This window comes from Acinonyx jubatus, chromosome A3 (assembly GCF_027475565.1).
Source record: "Acinonyx jubatus isolate Ajub_Pintada_27869175 chromosome A3, VMU_Ajub_asm_v1.0, whole genome shotgun sequence".
Taxonomy (NCBI): domain Eukaryota; kingdom Metazoa; phylum Chordata; class Mammalia; order Carnivora; family Felidae; genus Acinonyx; species Acinonyx jubatus.
The window spans coordinates 8,979,844-9,003,936 of record NC_069388.1 but is presented as its reverse complement, the minus strand read 5'-3'; the positions used below and the strand labels follow the sequence as shown (position 1 = coordinate 9,003,936).

Below are 24,093 nucleotides of genomic sequence, written 5' to 3'. Positions count from 1 at the left end.
CAGCTGTCCTTGGGGGGATCGAGGGGGAGAATATTTGAGGTTGAGCGTGTCCTAGAAAATATTTGAAGCCAAGAAGGTCATGGCAGCCTGAAACCCCACGCACCGCGCACGCAGCAGGGGGATGGATACGAAGGATGTGTACGCGGTTATATACGAGGGAGCAGATGAGAGTGAGCGGGTGTGTTCAGCTCACACCCAGTCCACAGCCCCGGAGAGCTGAGACCGCTCTACCACTCGCATTTGTAGACTGGGCTGGGCGGAAGGTACCAAACGGGAACACATAGGTCACAAGTTACTCCTTCCATCAAAGGGGGCCCCAACATCCGGGCGGTAGCTGAGGAATATCAAAATGTGCTGATTCCTGAGCCATTACGGATACACTGTAGCCACTGACTCCATTAGCCATGACAAGTAAATGAGTTGGTCCAAAACTTCCAGCTCCAGTGATACCAGGAAGACCCTCCCAACGCTGGGTCAAGGGTCGTCGCAAGAGAAGCGATATTAGCTCTGTGATTGCCGGTTGATTCATTCTTTGATACAATACGTATCGACCGAGGGCTCGTGATGTGCCAGGGACTGTCCCGAGGTGGCGAACTATGAGAGAAAGCCCCCGCCCACAGCAGGGCTCGCTTATAACTTCGGACAAAAAGAGAAAACGAACAAGGCTCTTTCTGGGTGTGATGAGAGCTTTGAAGGCACCCACACGGGCTGAGGAGCTGGTGACCCAGGATGACGGTGGAATGAGCGTACGCAGGGTGGTCAGGGAAGTTCCTGACCCGCGTGAAACCTGTACATGGGAAGCAGGAAGCTCACCCTTCCTTAGAAGGGTGCATTTGAGGGACAGAAAAGCCTTGTGAACTTGAAAACAAGGGACAGGAAGGGACCAGATCCCTCAGGGACCTGAGATTGATGGCAAAAAGGATGCACAGTGAAGGCATGGGGGGGGGGGGTTTAAAGACGACGGATGGGGTGTCTGTTGGTGTCGCAGTGTGGGAGGGGAGCCAGTGCAGGGCTGTGCGTGGGGTCCAAACCTGCGCGTGCATCGTGACCAGAAAGAGAAACTGGGTGTCCCTGCAGGTGAACCTCCAGGACGTGCGTAAACCTTGCTGCATCTTCTTAAAAAAATCCACATAGACAGCTACTCCAACTCTGTCTGTAAGCAGTTTGGATCTTAGCTTTACAGACTGATCAGTTGTCATTTACGCTCCTTTTTTCTGAGTAGTTCCCACGCTGGAGACGTGGTAACTCGAACTTTTTTGCTGTGTAGATGAGGAAGAGTGATCTCCACGGGAGTATGTCAAACACGGTGAACTTTCCCGGACATCTATGCCCTAGCTGATAAGTGATTTATTATGGACAAGCCATTGATAATGGATATTCTCCATGCAGAATCTTTGGTGACATATCTCTCTTCTAGTTTACTGAGGAACTAGCATCTTTCTCTTCGTTCAATTTCAATCATAAGACGACTGAATGCTGTATTGTACCCCCCCCCTTTTTTTTTTTGCATTGGGTGCCAGGAAGCTCATATCCAAATTGGATGGTTAATCACGGGAACTATTTTAATTCTTATCAGTAAGATATTTGCTTTCTCCTCCTTTCGTTAGCTGTATTAATTATTTCCATTTTATGTCACCTTAAATCTTTCTGTGGCTGGAGGAGGAATATCAATAAAGAAAATTACATGCTTCAAAGCCATAGCCCCCAGTCGGCTTGATACGTACCTTAGAAATTTTATATCCACCAGTGGCAGGGTATGAATAGTTAGTTGAATTAACAATTAAATACACTATTATTGATAATTTCTATAAAACGTGAAGCTTCAGGACTTCGGCCAAGAATTAGCACTCGGGCAAGCATCATTTCTACTAGAAAATCAGGTTCTGCCATAAACTCAAGGTCTGAATATTGCCATCAGAAAGGTTTTAAGCTTAATATAAAACAGGAATGTTTCTCATCACTGGAATGCATTTGCCAAAGAACTTCAACTTCTGTCTCCTTTCCTGTTGAACTTTAAAAACCGGAGAGACAACTGTCTGTTGAGACTGTTTTGTCTAGAGCCGGGCTTAAGGCAGCGATCCAACACGATAAGTTTCGATTCTTGGTCCCCAACTCAAAATTCCAGGAAGCACCTCAATTGTACCCTGTTAATTGCAAAATTAACTTCAAGTAAAAGTAAAAAAGTAGAAAAGCCTCTCTTCTCCTTGGCTTCCTACAAAGCAGGAAGTGTGGGGGCGGGGGGTGTACAAAGACCCGAGACCCATGTGTCTGAGATCTAGCACTGAAAGCCATTTATGACCAAGTTTAACCCCGGAAAGCCCTGCTTCCTCTCTCCCTCCGGTCACCCATATCAACTTCGGTCTCATGGCTCTGGCACTTGCCGCCACAGCTGAGCATAACCACACTGGAGTTATTACCAGATAATCCCACGTGTGGGACCTAGTCATAAACACGGGTTGTGCATCTAGATTAACTCTATGAATAACGGTCATGGCGGGTTGGGGGGGGGAGGGGGGGAAAAAGGAGCCAAATTCTCTAAGATATTCTAGGTACCTTTCATCTCTTTTCTAAAAAACAAACCACAAAATCATGAAAACCAGTCAGAACCTTATTTTTTTAATGATATAAATGACATATGTCCACTAAAGGGAAATTGAAGCATTCAGGTGGACCACCAGGGAGATGGGGGGGGAGAGGAAGAAACATGTCAGTGTTTATGACTAACATTTTAGTAGACATCAGTGTTTTGCACACAAATTCTTACTCAGAGGTCGACTAACAGAAGCCCTACGCCAGATTCAGCCCACTTCCTGTGTGTTTTAAATAAAGCTTTATTGGAGACCCCCATGGCCATTTGCTTACGTACTGTCTTTGGCTACTTTTATGATTCTGTGGCAGAACTAAGTAGTAAGAACAAAGACTGTATGGCCTGCAAAGCCTAAAATACTAATTATTTATTATCTGGCCCTTTTCTACTTTGCCAACCCTTGATCTACACTTTTTGTCTCTACCCATCTATATTGATAGATAGTCTCTAGTCTCATACACATTTTTGTTTTTTACTTTTTAGTTTGAGATTATAAACCCACAGGAAGTGACAAAGAAATATAAAGAGAAGTTCTGTGCGCTTTTCACCCAGCTTCCACCAGTGTTAACATCTTGGATGGCGATAGAACAATATCAGGACCGAAGTGGATTCAGATTTTACCAGTTTCCGTGCGATCCTTGGTGGTGATACACACACTTTTTTAATATAAAAGTGACATGAAATATAATGCCTCTAAAGTTACGAGTGACCCGATAGGATAGTAAAGAGAGAGAAATATGAATGGAGTTAGTGTATCCTGAGAAACCCCCAGGAATCCAACCTGATGCATGAAGCTGGAGAAAAATCCGGGCCAGTAGATACTCTCGCGTTGTGCTGACCAAGACGTCTGGCGGGGCCCACGTGTTTTATTTTCACCTAAACTTATCACCCTTTCTGCTTTCTCCCTCCTGCACCCCTATCATCTTGACACTTAAAAAAAAAAAAAATGTGCCTGAAATACAACGGAGGAATCAAAGATGACAACACCTTGATAAGGTCCAGAAAGTCTCAGCTCCTCTGAAGCCAGCGATTAAAGAGAAAAGTGACATTTGGTTTATTCAAATATGTTTATCTGACATCTGTCTGGGATTCGTCTGAAGTACGTAGGGCTCCTTCCCACAAGGTGCCTGGCCTCAGTATAAAACACTTTGCAAGGCATGGAGTTCTCAGAGTTTCTGGCACGTTGTGTGAGAAAGGGGGAAACAGCCTTGCCGGCACGTTACGAGTGGTTATTGCATTAGGAACACATTTCCCTTTGGGTAGGATTTACCAAGCGACCACGCAGATCCCGGATGCACTGATATTTGTGTTGAGTGAGGCTGGGTTCATGGGCACAGGCTACAGGTCTTTAGGAAATGCATGAATAGCATTGATAGGGAAGAGTAATAAAGTCATTTTTTTTTTTTTAAATGATCAGAGAAGCTGGAATTATAAAGCAGTGTGGTTGAGAAAATTTAGTAGAGCAGCTTGAATGGAAAGTTAGTAACTGACCAGGGAGAAGCCATGGAAAGACGTGGATTGTCTCTTGGACGCCAGGGCGGACTGTGAGTCTGCCAGGGAAGCAGACAGGACTGAAGTACTTGGTTCCTTCTGGAACCCGATGGGAGCCAGGAGATGTGAGCGAGCACAGCTGTGCTGTGAACCGGGACCCCCGCGGCAAGACAAGCTCTAAGCGGGCAGGGTAGACCCCGGAGACCAGTTAGGAGGCCGTACGACAGCCCAGGCGACCAGGCTGGGGGCCAGTAGTTCCCCAAGTGTGTCCCCCAAATAAGCAGCATCAGCACCACCTGCAACCTGTTTAAAAGGAAACCCTTGGCCTCCCCAGAGACCGACTGGATCAGAACCCCCAAGGATGGGGCCCAGAGCCCTGCGCTCTAACTAAGCCCCTGATGTGGTTGTGATGCACACTGGGGGCTGAGTTACTCCCACCTCCTTGGACGGACGTGTGTACTCTGTAGGCGAGGAGAGGTGCTCAGACCCTGTCCTAAACACAGAGCTTGTGCAACACGCAAAGACTCAGTTGACTCCGTCCCTTACCACAGGACCAGGCTTCTGCAGTTTGCCACAGTCCCCACTCAGCCCTTTGTGCTCTCTGTGTGGATACTAGGTGTTTGTTTTTGCCCCCTGCTCCAGCCCCATGGATGAAGGAGGAAGGCATTTCAGGGATGGGGAGCCCAGAAACTTCTGTTACAAACAGTGCCTCCTGCTGCTTTTTGTTTGCTTGTTTGTTTGCGTGCAAGAACCCTCTCAATCACCTTCTTTTGGGAAGGCAGGAGTGGGAAAGAGGAAAATCCGTACTGAGGTTGCCAGGAAGCGTGTTGAAAAAGGAAAGAAATAACCGGGCCCCCTCGTTCCCTTTTTCCAATCTGGCTCCCCTTCCCCAAAGGCAGCGCTCAGTACCTGCTGTTCCTTCTCGCAAGCGTGAGAAAGGAAAAATCACTTCCCAGCTTCATCTGCCAGGTGGCAAAAGTCTTCGCTGCAAACTGCTATTCCTACGGGCAGCTCTTATTAAACACCGCGATCACATTCAGCCCAGACAGTGACCTGTTCTGTCGCCTGAAAGAATCTGCAATTAACATGGGGAGTCTAATCAGGATATTAATGGGTTTGGTTTTTAATTCCTATAATATTTTCATCAGGAAAAAAAAGAAAAAACAGAAAACACCTCATTTCAACCTGCATTAAGCCAGAAAAGTGGATCTGGTGGGGTGAGAGAGGGGACAGGATTTGGGAAAGCTTTTATTTTCTTGTGACGTTAAAATGCAAGTAGACGGAGGACCCTGTTTGTTTTCAAAGAAACCTTCATTAAGGAATTAAAGGTTGAGCCTGTGCCCGCTTTGCTACATGGCAGGTGACTGCGCGAGGAAAGACGAGGTGTCGGGGGCAGGGGGGGCTGCACGTGCAGCTGCTACGTGCGGATTTTCCCTGTTCCCTTCCAGGACTCGCAGTTTCATAGCTTTAAGCCCAGGGAGATCAAGTGCACGCACGCTGGCCTCTCCGAAATATGCAATCGCTTAAACCAAATCAATACTTGGTTTGCAGTTACCACAGTTTACTAAATCAAGGACACCACTCATTGTAAGATGTGTCATTATTTAAGGACTTCCAAAGGGGGAAAAAGAAAGTATAGAAACAACCCCGCCGATTAGTTGTAAGATGTCATTTATCGGAAGGCGCATTCTGATTTCAGATATATTAAGATGCCCAGAGGGAGACCGTCCAAGCTGGTAGGCGAGCACAGTGAAGCAATCACAGACCCTTGTTCCCTGCAAAACTTCCTGCTCCGCCAGGCTTAACATCAATGTCCACAGGTTTGTCACTTACGTGGCAGCAAGGTGCAGAGGCATCTTCATAGCTCATGTCCCCTCTGCAAAAGGGTAGAAGAAGAGTGTGTCAGTCAGGATTCTGCTAGAGAAACAAATCCAGTGAGAGAGAGAGAGAGAAAGAGAGAGAGCGCGAGCGCCGTGACTGTGGGATTATTTATTTACTCACTTACTTACTCTAAGGAAGTGGCTTATGCAATTCTGAGTCTGGCTGGCCAAGTCCAAAATTTGTAGGGCAAGCCAGCAGTCTGGAAATGCTCAGGCCCGAGCTGAAGCTGCTCCCCTCGTGTGGAATTTCTTCTTCCTCAGTTTTGCTCTTAAGGTCTTCAACTGATTGCATGAGACCCACCCGCATGATGGAGGATAATCTCCTTCACTAAAAATCAGCTGATTATGGACTTCCATCATATCTCCAAAACACCTCCATGGCAACAATCACCTGGACAAATGTTTGAATAGCTAGGTACCCGAGCCTGGCCAAGCTGACCTATAACACCAATCGGCACAAAGAGAGAGGCGATGAAAGAAAATCCTCCAGCAAGGTTTTGCCTTTTTAATTAAGGAAGGACTCCCCCCACATCCCACTGGCGCATGATCACCCCCAGCTACAAAGGATGCAGGAAGTGAAGTGTTTTGGTTTTCAGCCTCTAGCGGAGGGTATTTATAAGGAGATTGGGGGTGAGTGGGTGTGGAATGAGCCAACCCATAGGACGTGCTGCAACCTATTTATGGGGCATTTAATGAGTATGAGAGGCCGAAGAGCCACGTGCTGCCCAGAGTCGATTCTTGTTCCTCATTTACCAAAGATAGATAACACTGACTCCTAACATGAGAAACTCATTTCCCTTCCACGCGTGGCCGCTGAAACGGCTTTTCAATTTAGAGGAGCAACATAAAATGCCTTTTAAAATATTTAAGCCAAAAAGTCAATCCACTTAAAGAAAAGTATTAAATAAGTAATAGGACGCGCGGTTTGCCAAAGCAAACTCCCTGAAGCACCAGTCCCTCCATTAGAGTACGGCCCCTCCGTGCCCACTTTGGCTAAATCACAGGTTCACGACCACACCACTCGTGGAGCTTATGTTGTGGTCCCTGGGAATGCTGGTGAACCTCCTTCTCTGAGCCTCTGTGTCCTCACCTGGGAAGCAGGGCTACTATCCGTATTGATTTGATCCTGCAAAGCTTCCCACGGTGCCTGGCCTGCCCTCAGCCTCCCTCAACCAGGGAGATGCTGTCACTGTATCCATCACTCCCTCAGTGGGGGGAATGTTTTCATAACTACCCCCCCACCATCAAATTGAAGGATTTTGTTATAAAAAGAGCGATGAGGGGTGCTCAGTCGGTTGGGCGTCCGACTTCGGCTCAAGTCATGATCTCACGGCTCATGAGTTTGAGCCCCTCGTTGGCCTCTGTGCTGACGGCTCAGAGCCTGGAGCCTGCTTCGGATTCTGTGTCTCCCTCTCTCTCTCTCTCTCTGCTCCCTCCCCCACTCTCTCTGTCTCTCAAAAATAAAAACATTAAAAAAAAAAAAAAAAGGAGCGATGAGTCTGGGTTGGAGGGAGTCTCTTAACCCTGCCAAGCCTTAATGTTCCCCGCCTAGAACACGAGGCTGGGACCAGAGCAGAGAACCACCTGTGAGGCCCCTTTGCCGTCACGGGGAGGTCCCCCTATGAGAACCCGTCGGCTTCACGCCACAATAATGAGCGGTCAATGCAATTACTCTCTCTCTTTTTCCAAAAGGAGTGATCCGGGCACTTCATGATTAAATAATTTACTCCTTAGTCACTCCGTAGTTATTGGCCATGAGGGATTTAAAACCATCAGGGGCGATTGTCCCACCGAGGAAACAGCTGGTGGCGCCTGGGCTCATTTTTGGTGGTCGTGGTGGGGGAGGATGCTCCTGGCACCCGGCGGATAGAGGCCAGGGCTTCTGCCTAAGGTCCTGCAGTGCACAGAGCAGCCCCCCTGAAAGAGAACCACCCAGCTCTACATGCCAGTTTGCTGAGGGCGAGATTCTCCGCAGGCCTTGACCCGCAGGTTTTCACGAGGGTCGCATGAGGTCAGGGCTCCGTCAGCCCGCTGCAACCCGTGGGCAGAGCCAGGCGAGCACCGCCAGAAATCAGAGGCACCGATGAAGCTGTTGGAGCCAAGTGGGGACGAGTTGGCCAACGCACGCGCTGACGGGACTGGATTCCAGAGTCTTGCCCTCTGCATCACTGACAGTGAGAACAGAGGGCAGGAATCGGATCGAAGCCCAGCTTAGTCACCCAAAAAGAAGCCAAGCTGTAGCTGTAATAGGGACAAAGCTCCCGAGCCCAGGTGGGGAAGAAATACAACCTCCGCCTACATTCTTCACCTGAACTAAATGTGGATTGCAAGTCCGTGTTCAGGTGGCTGAAACGTATTCCCAGCCGGTTCAGGTCTCCTCTCCTTTCCCAAGGGATACGACTAAAATGGGTGGTGGGGACGTGCAGGCTGGGGCAGGTGGGTCCCTCGCAGAGGGGGCATCTAGTAGCAGGTGGTGGCAAGGTCTCACGGATGTGAGAAGGATGTCCTCTCAGATGTCCTGGTCCTCTAAGCCCACAACCGCCACTGGGCAGTTCCTGAGCCACTTTGAGCTCTGTGAGGCTTCAGTACATTTACTCCCCCTCAGCCTCGTGAGGTGGCCGTGGCGTTCTCCCTCTGAGGCACACGGGCACCCTGTCAGGCAGCCACAACCAGCTGTACATGTGCACGGCCAAGTGCAAAATGAAAATGCCGGGGGGGGGGGGTTCCTTCTCCAAAACTAATTAGGAATTTCCAGATGGCAACAGCAGGGCGTTCAACCAAATGCAGAGCCCTGTGTCACTTCCTAGGTTAGATGCCCATGAACCCGGCCCTAGAGGGACCCCCCCCCCCGCCCCAGCTGCCTGGACACCCACCTCTCTGAGCCATTCTGCTGCCTTTCCTCCCCAGTGCATGGGAGCCCAGGGCATCTGGGGGGACTTGTGGCTTTCGTAGGTGCAACTGGGGAAGGAGTCCAGATTGTCACTACTCCTGAGTCCCCTCAAATCTGTTAAGCTTCCTTTCAGGCACACCTGGCCTCATGGGACTCCCTAGTTCACCTCCAGCTGCCCTCTGTCCCCCGCCCACAAGTTTAGCTCGTCACGTCCAGCAGGGAGACTTGCTCTGTAACTGTGTCTGGTCCTGTCCCCGAGTTGCCTCAGGAAGCATGGGTTGGCAAAGCCAACCTTTACTAAACTCAGATTCCTGTCCTTACATTTTTGGTGTGGTCACGAGGACCGATGCCTAGTGGAGGGAAGAGCAGCCAACACAGGAATGCTAGCAAAACTCAAGGCAATTTTCCCCAAGTGTTATCCCACCATGTGCAATGGACCACACATCATCATCGTCCCCAGATCCCCCGGTTCTTGAAGATGAAAGAACTCACGAGAAACGCATGAGAGAAATTAAGTTGGTGGGCTCCTGGGCAGGATCTCCCTGTAGCCTTCAAGCCCTCACTTAGAGCCCATCTCTTCCAGGAAGTCCTCTTTGATTTCTCCCAGCTTGAGGTCACTAGTCCTTCTGAAGCCCGCGTGGTACAACAGCCGTGCCTCCTGCCCACCCCACCCCCACTGCCCAGATCTCTCTCCCCTGTCCTGCAGACCCCTGGGAGGCAGCTGTGGGGTAATGGCAAAAACACAGCACTTGGGACATGGACAGGTGTGGGGTAGGTCCTGACTCTGTATCAGCTTGGGCAGGCCGTCTGGCCTCTCGGAACCTTCATTTCCTGGTCAGAAGAAATTGAGGGTGATCATGCCTGCTCGGCAGGCTTGTTTGTTGCGATGCTTGTGTTGTTGTTGTGCAAGTTTTAGGTCTGCTGTGAGACTACAGGCCCTGCCGTCGGGGCCTTATGAACCTGTGTGTCTCCAGCCCCTCCGAACCCAGGGCAGGGCACAGTCTCTGACACATAGTGTCACTATCTGTCGGGTCAGCGAGTGAATTCCCCAGCCTGGTTTGCTCCCCTCTCAAGAGGGAGATAGGAAATCAGAGCTTCTCGGGTTGTCCTCTCTCACCGCCAGTTACCAGCCTTCCGGAGCACCGGCTGAGCTGACCGCCAGGCAACAAGTGTGTGAGGGGTAACAATGACTGGGGTCCCGAGCTGTGCCAGGCTCTGCGCTCAGGGAACGGTGACCGGCTGCCCCGGTCTGCCCGCGACGGAGCAGCTTCCTGGGACTTCCAGCCCCAACGCTGGGATAGTCCTTGGTGAAGGGGGGCAAGTTGGTGACCTTGGCTAAGGCTTTTCACGTACTATCTCGTTCATTTTTAAATATACTTGACTTCTCAGGACAGTTTTAGAATTACAGAAAAAAACCCAGAGAAACTAATAGCGTGACTTCCCATGTGCCCTGAACCCAGCATCCCCTATTCCTAACATCTTATGTGAGTATGGTACATTTGTCACAACTAATGAGTCAATATTGGCACATTATTATTAACTAACATCCATACTTGATTCACATTTCCTTAGTTTTGCCTGCCCCAGGTTCCCATCCAGGATACCCCCTCACGTTTAGTTCATCACGTCTGCTTTGGTTCCTCTTGGCTCTGACAGCTTCTCAGACTTTTTCTCTATTTGCTGACCTTGGCGGTTTCAAGGGGTACTGGTCAGGTATACTCTAATATCTCCATTTTTTAGGTTTATTTATTTATTTTCAGAGAGAGAGAGAGAGAGTAGCGAAGGGACAGAGAGGGAGGTAGAGAGAGAGAATCCCAAGTAGGTTCTGCACCATCAGCACGGAGCCAATGCAGGGCTCAAGCCCACGAACCATGAGATCGTGACCTGAGCAGAAGCCAACGGTTGGAGGCTCGACCAACTGAGCCACCCAGGGGCCCCTCTGGTATCTCTTTTAACGCTCACACAAACCTTAAGCGATGGATACTGTTATTCCATTTTACAGATGTGATAGCCGGTAAAGGACCGAGTGAGAATTGGAGTTTTCCCTGGGGGCCAGCGATTCCTTCAGAACATCGACAGCAATGACAAGGAATATCTTTAGTCCTTGCTGTGTCTCAACTACCCCACTACGAAGCCCATAAATATTCTAGCCTGTAATCCTCACGATCATTTATGCCATGGAGAATAAACTTATGCCCATTTTGCAGACAAGGAAACTGAGGTCCAAAGAGGTTAACTCCCCAGCAAATCATACAAGTGACAAATGGAAGAGCGGAGAAACCCCCACCCCTCTGAACCAAGGCCTCTAGATGTCCTGTATGTTCGGTACTATTGGGGATGGCCCAGTTTCGCTGGGCCCTATTCTCCCCCCAGGCGGAAGGTCTAGATTGGGGTTTCTCACGCTTGACTGTACGCGCCCATCACCTGGGGATCTTGTCAAAAGCGCAGATTCTGATTCCGTGAGTCTGCGGTGAGGTCTAAGGTCCCGTATTTATGACACGATGGCAGGCGGGCCCCTCTCTGGAGTAGCCAGGCTGAGGACCACCTCTGACTTGACAGCTTACTTTTACGTTCGGGAACAAATAAGGTAACTGCCACGTGGCCCCACAAGGAAGTAGCCAGGGTCCCTCGGGTCACTTCCCGGCCCTCTGGAGCTCCAACTGCCGGCGGACAGGAAGAAATCTCAGAGCTGAGAAATCCCGGTTGCCATCTTTCTGGACGACCCACTGGCAACTCTCCCCTCTCCAGCGGCGGGGTTTGTACAAAATGTAATTAGCCCAGGTGAGGCTCATTAGAGCCAGGCTGGCATTCTGCCAGGACGCCACGAGCTCTGTGCCAACCCCTTGATTTCAATATCAATGGCAGCGCTGACAAGGAAGCTGGAAGGCTCGGCAGGCTGGGAGGAAGCTTTGTACCCGGGCGGGCGAGCCTCTCCCTCCTCCTCTCGCACTCCCGCTCTTGCCACGAGGTGAGGCAGTCGGAGTCATCCAATCACAGCCAGCTCTTGAGTAATTTCCACCGTCCTCCCCTTTCTAACAGGCTGGGCCCCAGGTGATCCTAAACATTAAATGAAACTCAGAAAATGGGGCCGCTCGGAGAGAGGGACGTTAGGAGCCGGTCCTGGGCTTGAGCAAGACTCCCCACTTGCCTTGTCAGTTTCCTTGGCCTTCCCCGGGGCCTGGGGCACAGGGCAAAGTTTCACTCCAGAACCTCGCAGCTCTGGAGGGTTTCTGCCAGAGGGTCCCAATCCCCTGCGTGTTTCCTTGTTCTCACGCAAAATGTACAAGGGTCACGGTAGCCGACGCTGTCTTTTCTTCCCCTAAACGGAGATATTTGTGCTGATGCAGTGGTTTCGGGACAGGACTCTAGGCTGGCTCCCAGCTCACGATTCTTATCGTCCTCATCTTCCCACTCATCATCACTGTCATTTATCAGGGACTTATCATGTGCTACACACCAGCCTTTGCATTTTGCCTGTATTCTCCCAATTAATGCGTGCAAGGAGGAAGGTTGTTCTCCTGTTACCTAGAGGGAAAAAAAATAGACTCACCCAAAGCCATCCTATCACTTAGTGGGTCGTTCTGTGCGTCTGGCTGTTGTGGTTGACACTGAGGTTATTTTCCACTGTGCAAATCCCCAAAAGAATTGGGATTTAAAAGCGATTGCCTTACAAGTTTGCTCAGAAACCAGGAGTTGATCATTGGTTTTATTATAGAGAGTAAGGGAATGGCAAAGAAAAGAAGTGGGGGGAGGGGAGAAAGAGGAGAAAAAAAGAAAATCAGGCAAATTCACAGAATGACGTCCTTGGGGTATGAGTAAGAAAAATGGCAGCCGTGATGTGCCATGCACTGTATTTAACGCTAAGCGTTAGAGAAAATGGATTCCAACTGGCTATGTTAGAAATGGGTATATATTGATGTGTATGTAGTAATTTACCATGACAATGTGCAACCCTATTGAGAAAGGGTAGAAATAAAGCCTGTAACCTTTGCTTTCTCCCCCTCCCCCTAAAAAAAGAGTACTTAGGTCATGGTAAATTCCATAACCTGAGCATTCATTTTTTAAAAAGATATATTTGATGAATACTTTGTATTTACCAAGAAAGAGAGATTTAAAACATAGAGAGAAAGGGGCACCTGGGTGGCTCAGTCAGCTAAGGGTCCGACTTCGGCTCAGGTCATGATCCCAGGGTTCGTGGGTTGGAGCCCCGTGTCAGGCTCTGTGCTGACAGCTCAGAGCCTGGAGCCTCCTTTGGATTCTGTCTCTTTCTGTCTCTGTCCCACCCCCCACTCACACTCTGTCTCTCTCTCTCTCTCACAAAAATAATAATAAACATTAAAAAATAAAAATTAAAAAAAATTAAGATATAGAGAGAAAGGGGCGCCTGGGTGGCTCAGTCAGTTAAGTGTCCAACTCAGGTCATGAACTCACAGTTCATGAGTTTGAGCCCCGCATCGGGTTCTCTGCTGTCAGGGCAGAGCCGGCTTCAAATCCTCTGTCTCCTTCTCTGCCTCTCTCTCTCTCTCTCTCTCTCAGAAATAAATAAGTATTCAAAAATAACAATAATAAATACATTTTAAAAATAAAAATAAAATAGAGTGAGAGAGAGAGAGAGAACTTACCATCTAGCAGGTGGATAGTTGCAGTAGTGAATGCCACGCCCCATAAGGAGGACAGTTTGAGTTTTCTCATGCAAGCAACAGAAGATGATTCTGGTGAATTCAAGCAAAGGTCCCAGGAGAACAAACAGGGCCTCGAATGCAGATCCGAGGTGAATAGTCAGGGGCAACATCCTAGAAGAAGCCATGTTTCCCGTGAGACTCGAGGAAGAAGCAGACGGAGCCATGCAGATGAGTGTTTCTGTGCGTGTTAAGGAGGCGGGAGCAGGGGTGGGCAGGTGAAAGGCGAGGGACGGCATGGGTGAGGGGTTAGAGAACATTCCGCAAGGAGGTGACCGGAAACTCCCACGGATGCCCCATTGCCTCCGGACCCGTGGAAAAGGGGGCTGAGTGGACAAGCGTCAGGGGACCAATCCACACAGAGGACCGGTCCCTTCTCTCCCCCAGCGGAGGAAGCCTTAGGAAGGGTGTGCGGTGAGAAATCACAGAAGGGGGCACCGTGAATTAAATCTCCTACCGCCATAAGCATCTAACAAGTATCTCATAAAGGTGCCTGGCAAGGAACTGCTTCACTCCAGGAAAGTGCCTCCTGGTTACCATGAGTCAGAGAGTGATCTACAAAATAATTCCCCAAATTAGAGTTTGCCGGGTGTAAGTTTGTAAATCTGATCCCCCCTGCCCGCCCCCCATTACGCTGATTATATCTTTCATCCCCAAGAATGAAGCCGAGAGCCTCCCCCCCGCCCCTCCTCCCCTCCCCCTGTAATCCTCACCCCTCATTTCTCAGCTCGTGCCACCCCTAAGGCAGTGGAGTGATCCCCGCGAAGCTTCCAGGCAGTTCATTAAAAACCGCCACCCTCTCCATTGCCCACCGGGCACTCCCAGCAGCCCCTGGGGCCATGGCGGTGGCAGAGGAAGCCAGTCACTCAGGAGGGCCCGGCCCCCTCCGAGGACGGGACCCCCGCACCGATGAGAGGGGCCAGCAAACAGTTAATGGTTTAATCCCTTACAGAAAAAGTCAAGGCAGACTTGTGATTCTTGATGTTAATGAAGGTGTCACACATTGTCTAGAGAAAGTTGTGCCTGGCAATCTTCCCTTTTTCGGATGCCTACCCCAGTGACATTTCATCTCACATCCACCTTAATGAAATGCATAATTAACATATTCTAATTGTGCTGAGCGCTGCGATGATTTTGACAGAACTCACTTTCCATGTCTAATTTGATGCTAATTTAATCTGTTCCTCTCCCGCTGACATGACCTTTCTTGATTGAGTTTCACTGAGGAAATTTTTTGATGGATTGATTTATCAGCATTGCAGAGACAACAAAGGCTCAGGGTGCACGACAGAAAATAGGAAGGGATCGGCCCTCGGAGCCGGCGCGCTCTGAACTTGCCGGCTGGAATGTCCTCTTTCCAGAGACGGCTTGTCTGATCTACTGATGGAATTTGAGAAATGTGACATCTGTGTGTGGGTTTGATCTCTCCGATAAAGACAGTAAATATCTCATTGTGGTCGTGAAGCTTTGCGTGGAAAACTCCTCCAGGGCTGGTGGAAGGAAGCTTAGAATCCTCCTAATCCTTGACCAAGAGCCCAGCCGGCCAGGCTGGTTCCCCACCTCGCCGATGGCCACTTCCTGGCTGGGTTCTTGAGTAGAATTTGGTCCCTTGGCTTCTTCCACCAGAAGGCAGGGGGAGGCAGGGAAGCGTCCCTCTTTGGTTAAAATGGAACAACCTGGCAACCAAGTAGGTCACTCATTAGCCAGCCTCCCACAGTCGGTTTCATTTTGGGCAGGAAGTGGTTCTCAGTTGAGGACATCAACGCCCTCCCTCCCCTCAGCACAACTCCCCTGTACCATTTTGAGGGAAGAAAACCAATGTGGAGGAAGCAGCTGAAATCTGAGACGGGGTGGGATCTCCGGGTGTATTTCAGACTCTCCAGGGACGTGTAAACCTTGATCTTGTGGGAGTGTTTGTGGACTTTTCCCCCAGCGCACCTCCCCTTCCCTACACGGTGTCCAAAGACCATACTGTGACTACCTTTTTCCGGTTCCAGACCTTTGGGGAAGCATGTGCTTAGGACCCACGCAGACGGCAGAAAGCAGGTGAATCACAGAGGGGAGCCTGCCAGGAAATTGCCAAGATAGAATCCTAAAAACTGTAAAACAAAAAAACAAAAAACAAAGACCTCCTCGGTATTTGGTTTTTGTTTCATGTAAAGACTGCCTCATTTTCCCAAATGTTTCTCTTAGAAAAGGATGTGCTTAAGGTGTCCGTCGTAAATAGACGTTTTTCCTTCAGAGCGGTCCTCGAGGAGGATGAAACATTTATTCCAACATGGTTGCCGTGACTGCAAAGATTTTTGCAAAATTTCTTTGGGAGCTGCCTGATGAGCCCCACAAGGATAGCGAGATAACGAGATTATAATCATTATAATTACACTTCATCATAGATCAAAAGCAGTTTAACTCAGCAAATGACCTGGTCTGCCTCACTATCCTTTATTCTAAGTGACTTCTGGCTTTGCTCAAAGATGCAATCCCTCTGCAAAGCCCGACTGGACAGCGTGTCTCAGTGTGATCCCAAGGCAGCAGGCACAGAGGAAGATGGGCTCAGAGGCCACGCTCCTTCGGTTCGAATACCCCCTCTGCCGCGGACTGGGAAACTGTGCCTAGCTTTCCTCGTTGGTCACATTGCATAATAATAGTCCTACCTTAAAAGAGTTCTTTTGAGGATGAAATTAGTTAATAATGTATCTGCCAAGCATTAAGAAGAGTGCCTGAGAATAGCTTGGCTCATCTTTGAGGTCTGAGCAAGTCTTCTTCTTCTTCTTCTTTTTTTTTTTTAACATTTATTCATTTTTGAGAGACAGAGTGTGAGCGAGGGAGGGGCAGAGAGAGAGGGAGACACAGAATCCAGAGCAGCTCCGGGCTCTGAGCCGTCAGCACAGAGCCTGACGCGGGGCCCAAACGCAGGAACCGAGAGATCACGACCCGAGCCAAAGTTGGACGCTTAACCAACAGAGCCATCCAGGTACCCCTGAGCAACTCTTCTTATGAGAAACGTGCCTACGCCTCCCCAATACTAGTGTGGCTTTCCCAGCTGAAGTCTGAACCGGGCTATATTTAACTATTCTCCAAACTTATTACTAAGTAACCAGACACACAGTTTTAAGGCATCTTCAATGAGGTGTCCATTTCTAATGCTGTTGTACCAAATTACCACAAACTTCCCTGGCTTCAAACGACACAGATGCATCGTCTTATAGTTCTGGAGGTCTGAGGTCCCAATCAGTCTCGCTGGGATAAAATCAAGGTGTCTCCGAGGCTGCTTCCTTCTGGAGGCCCCGGGGGAGAATCTGTTTCCTTGCCTTTTCAGCTTCCAGAGGCCGCCTGCATTGCCTGGCTCACAGACGGTGCCTCAGATCACTCCAATGTCATCAGTCCTCAGCTCTCCTAATAATGGTTCTACCCTTCCTGTTCCCCTCTTACAAGAACCCTTGTGACTTCACTGGACCCACCTGGATCATCCAAATTAAATCTCCCCCATCTCAGGATCCTTCATTTGCTCCCAAAGTGTCTCCTACCATGTACAGGAAGGTATTCACAGGCTCCGGGGATTAGGACGTGGACATTTTAGGGGTCATTAGCCAGCCTCCCACAATCGGTTTCATTTTAGGCAGGAAGTGGTTCTCAGTCAAGGACATCAACGCCCTCCCTCCCCTCAGCACAACTCCCCTGTACCATTTTGAGGGAAGAAAACCAATGTGGAGGAAGCAGCTGAAATCTGACATGGGATGGGATCTCCAAGGTGGCGAAGTCTCTTAAAATGCTCTGCCTCCGTGGCCTCGTGGGGTTTTTGTTATGTTTGGCCGTCAACGTCAGGCTTGAGACGCTTCAAGGATTCGAACTCCAAATACATGTCCCCCTGGAGCCTATCAACCTGCCTACAAATTTGATAGTGACAATGCATCCTACCTGATACGTTTAAGACAGCACATTCCCCTAAGGCACGTGGCCAAAGCCTTTCTTACGTGGCTTCCATCAAGTCAGGAATTTGTATTTTGTTTCATTCTCTACTGCTTCTGCTGGGCCTAGGACAGTGGTACCTTACAGGAAATAAGTAAATATACTTGTCATATAAATGAATGAGTGATCGATACCGAGGGCTTTTATAGTGCATGGAAGCTATAAACTGCTCTGCACAAAAATGAAACACACTTTTGTCTACTCTGCCAATATTTCACCTGGGAAACCCTGGATTTCTCTGAACAGTATCATCTACTGTGGTCACCTTGAAGCTTCAGGTTTTTTCCCACATGAAACCAGAGGAGAGACTGGGAAACCATCGTTGCTTAGAGCAATGTCTACTCATCAAATCTTTTTCATTAGAATAGTTCATTCCAATAAGATCTTGGGCATATTTGATAAGCCAGCATCCAGGGAACAAAGCTGTTATAAAATGACTTACTTAGAGGTTCCAGTCATAATTTTTGGCCTCAGAATATTGCTGGGTGTTTTATTTTTTTTTGGTCAGTCTAAAATGAAAATGTAACATTTCAACTGCAATCCATTAGAAAGAAGCAAAGAAGGGGCTATTTGCATTTGATCCACAAATTGGACCAGAATAATTTTTGTCGACTTCTGATCTGCCAATACTCGGTTTTTTAAAAAAATTAAACTAAATGCTCATTAATTCACTGTTTTCCCTTATTGAGTGAAAAGATTTTTTTTCTGTCAACTGTGTTTTTATCCAGAATCAGTTAGAGAATATTTTTCATTATTAAAAATTGGGCAGGTGGGAAGTGACATTTCCTTTGAACTCCAAACAAATTGCAAACTTCAAAAAAAAATGTGTGACGAAACAACGTAGTATCTATAACCCAAAGGGTCCACAATGGAAAATAACATGAGGGAAACGAAGAGATTTTTTTTGGCAAATAGGATCTAATGATACTTAATTCCAGTATGTTAGTCTTAGTGTTTACAAGTATTAATTGATTCTCTGTCAAAAGAAGTATCATTTTAGGTCACATAAAAATTAATTCAATTATTGGGTTGCCTGGGTGGCTCAGTCAGTTAAGCATCGGCTCTTGATGTCAGCTGAGGTCATGATCTCACAGTGTGAGTTCGAGCCCAGCATCAGCCTCCATGTTGGAAGCATGGAGCCTGCTTGGGATTCTCTCTCTCTCTCTCTCTCTCTCTCTCTCTCACTCTCTCTCAATCCCTTTCTCTCTGCCCCTCCCCCTGCCCCCCCCTCTCTCTCTCTCTCAAAATAAGTAAATTTTAAAAAAATAATTCAATTATCATCCATCCAAAAATTTGAAAGGCTGTATGTGGTAGGCAAAATTCTAAAGACGGCCTCCTAAGAGCCCCATTTTACATTTGTTCGGGTCCTGCAGCAAAGGGATTTTGCAGATGTAATGCCTACCTCAACTTAGTTGACCTTACACCACAGAGACTATGTGTCTCAGGTGGCCTGATCCAATCAGGTGGTCCCTTTAAAAGCAAAGCATTTTCTGGAACTTGAACCAAAAGGAGACCTCAGAGAGAGGCATCCCTACTGGCCTCAGGGAGGAAAATGAAAGTTGGGGTCCAACAGATTTGAGTTCAAATTCTTCCCTATTGGTCTTGGGACTTTTGCAGACTTTCCTAATCACCCTATGCCTTCATCATCTAGTCTGTACTACGAGCAACCTCATAAATGTATCGTGAGGCATTAAGACGGTTAATATGTACAAAATATTATCCGTGCCTGACACATACGAGGTGCACAACAAAAGGTAATGATTATCATTTTCTTTAAATGTTCTCTTCTAAGGTTATCATTCCCAGACTCCTTTGCAATCTGGGCTCTGAATCTAAAACGATAGGAGTTCACCCACATGAAACAACACAGACAAACGTAATCCAAGTATGAGGCTTTATATTTTGTCGGGAGTGTGGTTGGGGCTGCTTGTCGATCCCTAGAGGGATGTGTTTCTGAAGTCCAAACTTCCAACACCATGCCTTTTTCAATACAAACTAGCTAGCCTGGGTCCTGTGCTTACAAGTTCCCACAAAGTGGAAATGGTCTTACAAATTAATTTATACCAAGTTGATAAAGACCAACGATCACTCAGCTTCCCATATGCATTGCATCAGAGATTTTTGATGCGTTCATTCTAAGAAATAAGGTGGAGATTTCAGACATCAGTGTCAAAGCTGATAGGATAACTGGTGGGCCACACAAATCCCTTGGCTACTACCGGGTGGACAGCTGTCTATACCACATCCAGGAAATGACCCCCCCGCCGTGTTGTACGTTTGCCTGATTTCTCTACTTACCACCATGAAAAGATTTCCACAAGTTCCTTCTTCTCAATAAAGCGTTTGTATCACTTAGAAAAATTAAAGGAATAGGCATTTTTTTATGAAGAAATAGAAAACAAAGAAAATCAAAATAGAAAAAAAAATAGAAATAAACTACCATCTTGCCATCCCTGGAAAATGATGATCTGGATAAGGGCGCCTGGGTGGCCCAGTCAGTTGAGTGGCTGACTCCTGATTTCAGTTCAGGTTATGATCCCAGGGTCATGAGATCGAGCCCCACATCTGGCTCTTCGCTGGATGTGGAACCTATGTAAGAGTCTCTCTCTCCCACTGCCCCTCCCCTGCCTGCTCCCTCCCTCTTTCTCTCTCTCTCTCTCTCTCTCTCTCAATGATGCTCTGTGAATGTCAGTAACAGAAGGGTTTATGGTCAGTGAATCAGGTCGGAAAGAGCCTTGAAGGTCTGCCCCGAAGCTGTGTTGCTCTGCAAGTACTTTGTGGTACCTGGGGGTGTAATTAAGTTCCTGATGGAGATTAATACAGGGGTGAAGCCCTGTCTCCCAACTGTACATGAATTTCATGCTATGAAACTTCATGGCATGTAAATCATATCTCAATAAAGCTGTTGAGGAAACAAAAAGAAGAAAGGGTGAACACGGAGAAGAGAAGCCTTTCTGAGGAGGTGACATTGAACTGACATGGGGGTGTAGGCAAAGACAGAGATCGGCTGGGGGTGGGGAGAACATCACGGGCAGGGAGTCTGTGCAAAGACCCTGAGATGACAAAGGACTTGGCATGTGGAATGAACTAGTGGAAGCCAAGGATGGCTTGAGTATGTTGAGCAAAGGCAGAAGTTTTGAGAGAAGAAATTGGGGAGGCAGGGAGCAGTAAGTCTCGCGGGATGCTTCACATGCTATGGGCCTTTCATCGAGAGATCCGAACCCAGGAAGTGACATGCTGTAAGTTACAGTTGGCAACATTTTTTTGAAAAGAGTAACAACAAGGGCACCTGGGTGGCTCAGTTGGTTAAGCGTCTGACTTCGGCTCGGGTCACGATCTCGCCATTGCCGGGTTCGAGCCCCACCTTGGGCTCTGTGCTGACAGCTCAGAGCCTGCAGCCTGCTTTGGATTCTGTGCCTCCCTCTCTCTCTCTCTGCCCCTCCCCTGCTCGTGCTCTATTCTCTCTCTTTCTCAAAAATAAATAAACATTAAAAAAAAATTAAAGAAAGGAGTAACAACAACTAATCCTATGTCCTTACTATTCTAGGGATTTTACACTAATTTATTTATCCTTCACAATAATCCTGAGGTAGGCATCAACTAGAACTTCTTCAAGAAACCTCAAGGGGAGCCATAATTTGCACTCAGTCTGTCCCACAACAGAGCCTGAAATCATAACCAGTACCCTACACTTGAAAGTCTGGATGGACACACCAATCTGTGCCGTTACACACAGCCCCGTGCTCGGAAGGATCCCACACATGGTTTTGTGCTCTGCCATCACCATCTTGAAATGCTCAGTGACATTTGAACAAGAGGCCTCTGATGTTCAGTTTGCACAGGACCCCACAGCACATCCACCTTCTGGGACTTTTACTACAGAAGGAATCGTTAACCCACTGAAGGTCCTGGATAGGCTGGCCAGGGAGAAGGTCAACCCCTTGAAGTTAAACTTGAAATTTCTCACGCATGTCCGTTTGGGGAGACAGAACGCCCAGTTTCCTTCATATACTCAGCGGGACCCATGAATTCAAAAGGGACACAACTCATTGATCTACCCCGTTCTGATATTTGGGAATAGTTAGGTGATGGAGTGAACTTTTTCTTATTCAGCTTCTTGTTATCCTGTATGTATCAATAGTCTTAGCATTAGCAACATTCTTTCCAGAAAACAGAAATAATAATAATTATTATTACTGTTTAAGTACTGTCATTATAATTAATGAATGAAAATTAGTGGAAAAGAAGAAACTATAAGCCAAAGATTTTCTTTGGTGTGTTTTTCGTCCTGAAGGGCACCTACAAGTGTGCCTTTACCTCTATTGACCTAGTTATTTTAATCCCCCAAAAAACAAAAGCCGTTCTTCTGAATTTATACTAATGAATTCAGTTTAACATTTTTCACCTGTTTGCATGAATTTAATTTTTCTTTGTTTCAGAGACCAGCTTGGATTATACGGGTACTTTTCAATAATCATTATTCCATAGGATAACGTTCGGTACCCAGAACATGTTCCTAATAATAAATGTGAATATGTGTATCCCATAATAAATAATGTTCATTTCTAGTTTTAACATTCTAATTAATGTATTCAATGATTAGTTATTGCTATCATCTTAAAGCCAGGGTTTATTTATAACTAGAAGAAAACTAGATTTCAAAGGTAGTTCCTCAATGCCATTTAAAATAACCCCCAATTAATTTCTAAGCTGCTGAAGGCAAATGATAAAATTTTTATCTCCTGGTGCAAAATTTTCGGGTAGTTGTTTGTGTTTGGAAAACAATTACATACCCATGAAAAGAGAATGATCCACTTTAAGAGTAAGAGGAGTGAAAATAGACCTCTGGATTTATGGCGAAATGGTTTCTTCTGCTTCCCCCCTGTTGAGGCGCTGATGTCTCCGAACGCCTAGCCGTGCAAACCATGAGGTCCCCAGCTCTCCGAGCTATCAGACAAGTGCTCTCCGCGTCTCCCGGGGCTCTTCCAGGGCGACCCCACATAGGGACCTCCCGACTCTGTTTATTCTTAGAGTGAGCAATTGCATACAAATGGAAGCTATCAGGACATAGGCCACCAGCGCAGAATACAGAGACGAGAAGAAGATCCTTCTGTGAAAACAAAATATTCATTCTCCTCTACACCCAGGGTGGATTTTCCAAAGTGGAAAACCATTCCCGGAGAGAATCAGAGGTAGGCGGGTTTGTTTCATTTTCACGTTTACCAGCCACAAACTCGCATCTCTCTCCAGGGTGAGAATGCACCCGGGGCACACCGACTATTTATTGGTAGCAGACAAAAGGCAAGGGTGTCTCATTTGCCACTTAACATTCTTTTAACTTGCCAGACAGTTTTCTTCTTTTTATGCAAAAGGAAAGAAAGAATGAGAGAAAAGAAAAGAAAAGAAAAGAAAAGAAAAGAAAAGAGGAGAGGAGAGGAAGGAAGGGAAGGGAAGGGGAAGGGAGAGGAGGGGAGGGGAGAGGAGAGGAGAGGAAGGAGGGAAGGAAGGGGAGGAGAGGGGAGGAGAGGAGAGAAGAGAGGAGAGGAAGGAGGGAAAGAAGGAGAGGGGAGGGGAGGGGAAAAGAGGAGAGAAAAGGAGAGGGGAGGGGAGGAGGGGAGGGGAGGGGAGGGGAGGGGAGGGGAGGAGAGAAAAGGCAAAATGAACTGAGGATTGTTTCCATGCAGCCACTGAACCTGAGGGAACTGGAACAAAACCATAGCAACTGAAACCCAGTAGGAAAAGCTTCTCTTCTTCGTCGTCGTCTTCTTTTTTTCATTCCCAACTCTTTCGTGGGAAAATCCACCAATCTGTGCACAAGATAAGATGGTAGCCGAGACTTACTTGGAGAAATAAACTGTAGAAACCGTTCCTCCATTTTTTAAATGGTCCTTTGCCACCTGATGAAGCAGAAATAAAATGTCACTCAGCAGGCAGATCATCCAGGCAACAAAATCCTCCTTCCTTTCCTTGTGAGATCCCTACTTTGAGTGTTATTTTCTTATTTTAAAACCAAAAACCAAATATCTGTTGTGAACGTGCGTCTAACTAAGAGCTATGCTAACTGATCTTTCCACCGCGCATGCTCGTGTCTGGCTAAGAATATTCCCTCTCTAAGGTTTTCCGGCCGGATGCTCTTGTAGCCAATGTCCAGAAGCACCATTTACTGAAGGCCCATTGTACCAGGTGTTTCGTATGTGTTATTTCATTTGATCTCCCCAAGTCTTTCAGGAAGCGGGAGTTACAATCCCGCTCTGTAAATAAAGAAACTCGGCATCAGGGACCTTCATTCATAAGGAGGCGCCCGCAGTGGCTGGAGTCCCACGAATGGGGGTCCCTACCTGGCTCTCTCTCACTGTGTGACTGGCCAGCTACTTAACCTCTCTGTGCCTCAGTTTCTTATCCACAAAGTAGGGGAAATAATACAGGGCCACAATCCCTTGGCAATAATTCTGAAGTCCGAAACCTCTGAAAATTAAAGTGCTTTCATAAAGCACACTGTCCAGCAACGGTGGCTTCACATCAAGGCTAATTTGGCAAAAAAGGGCAGAGCCATGTGGGCATGAGATTATTATAGTCTTTCTTTGCCCTACGTGGTAA

General features: G+C 47.6%; 1 protein-coding gene and 1 long non-coding RNA gene across 3 annotated transcripts in view; one reads left to right on the top strand and one right to left on the bottom strand.

The window, feature by feature from the left end:
* TSHZ2 (teashirt zinc finger homeobox 2) overlaps positions 1 to 24,093 on the top strand; it is a 449,904-nt gene that overhangs the window by 329,376 nt on the left and 96,435 nt on the right. The gene's annotated exons all lie outside the window — the stretch shown is intronic.
* LOC128311089 (uncharacterized) lies at positions 3,992 to 23,996 on the bottom strand. Its single transcript, XR_008289041.1, has 3 exons — positions 23,338 to 23,996; positions 15,509 to 15,626; positions 3,992 to 5,954 (listed from the first exon to the last, which is right to left on the bottom strand). It is a non-coding gene; the product is annotated as an uncharacterized LOC128311089 (long non-coding RNA).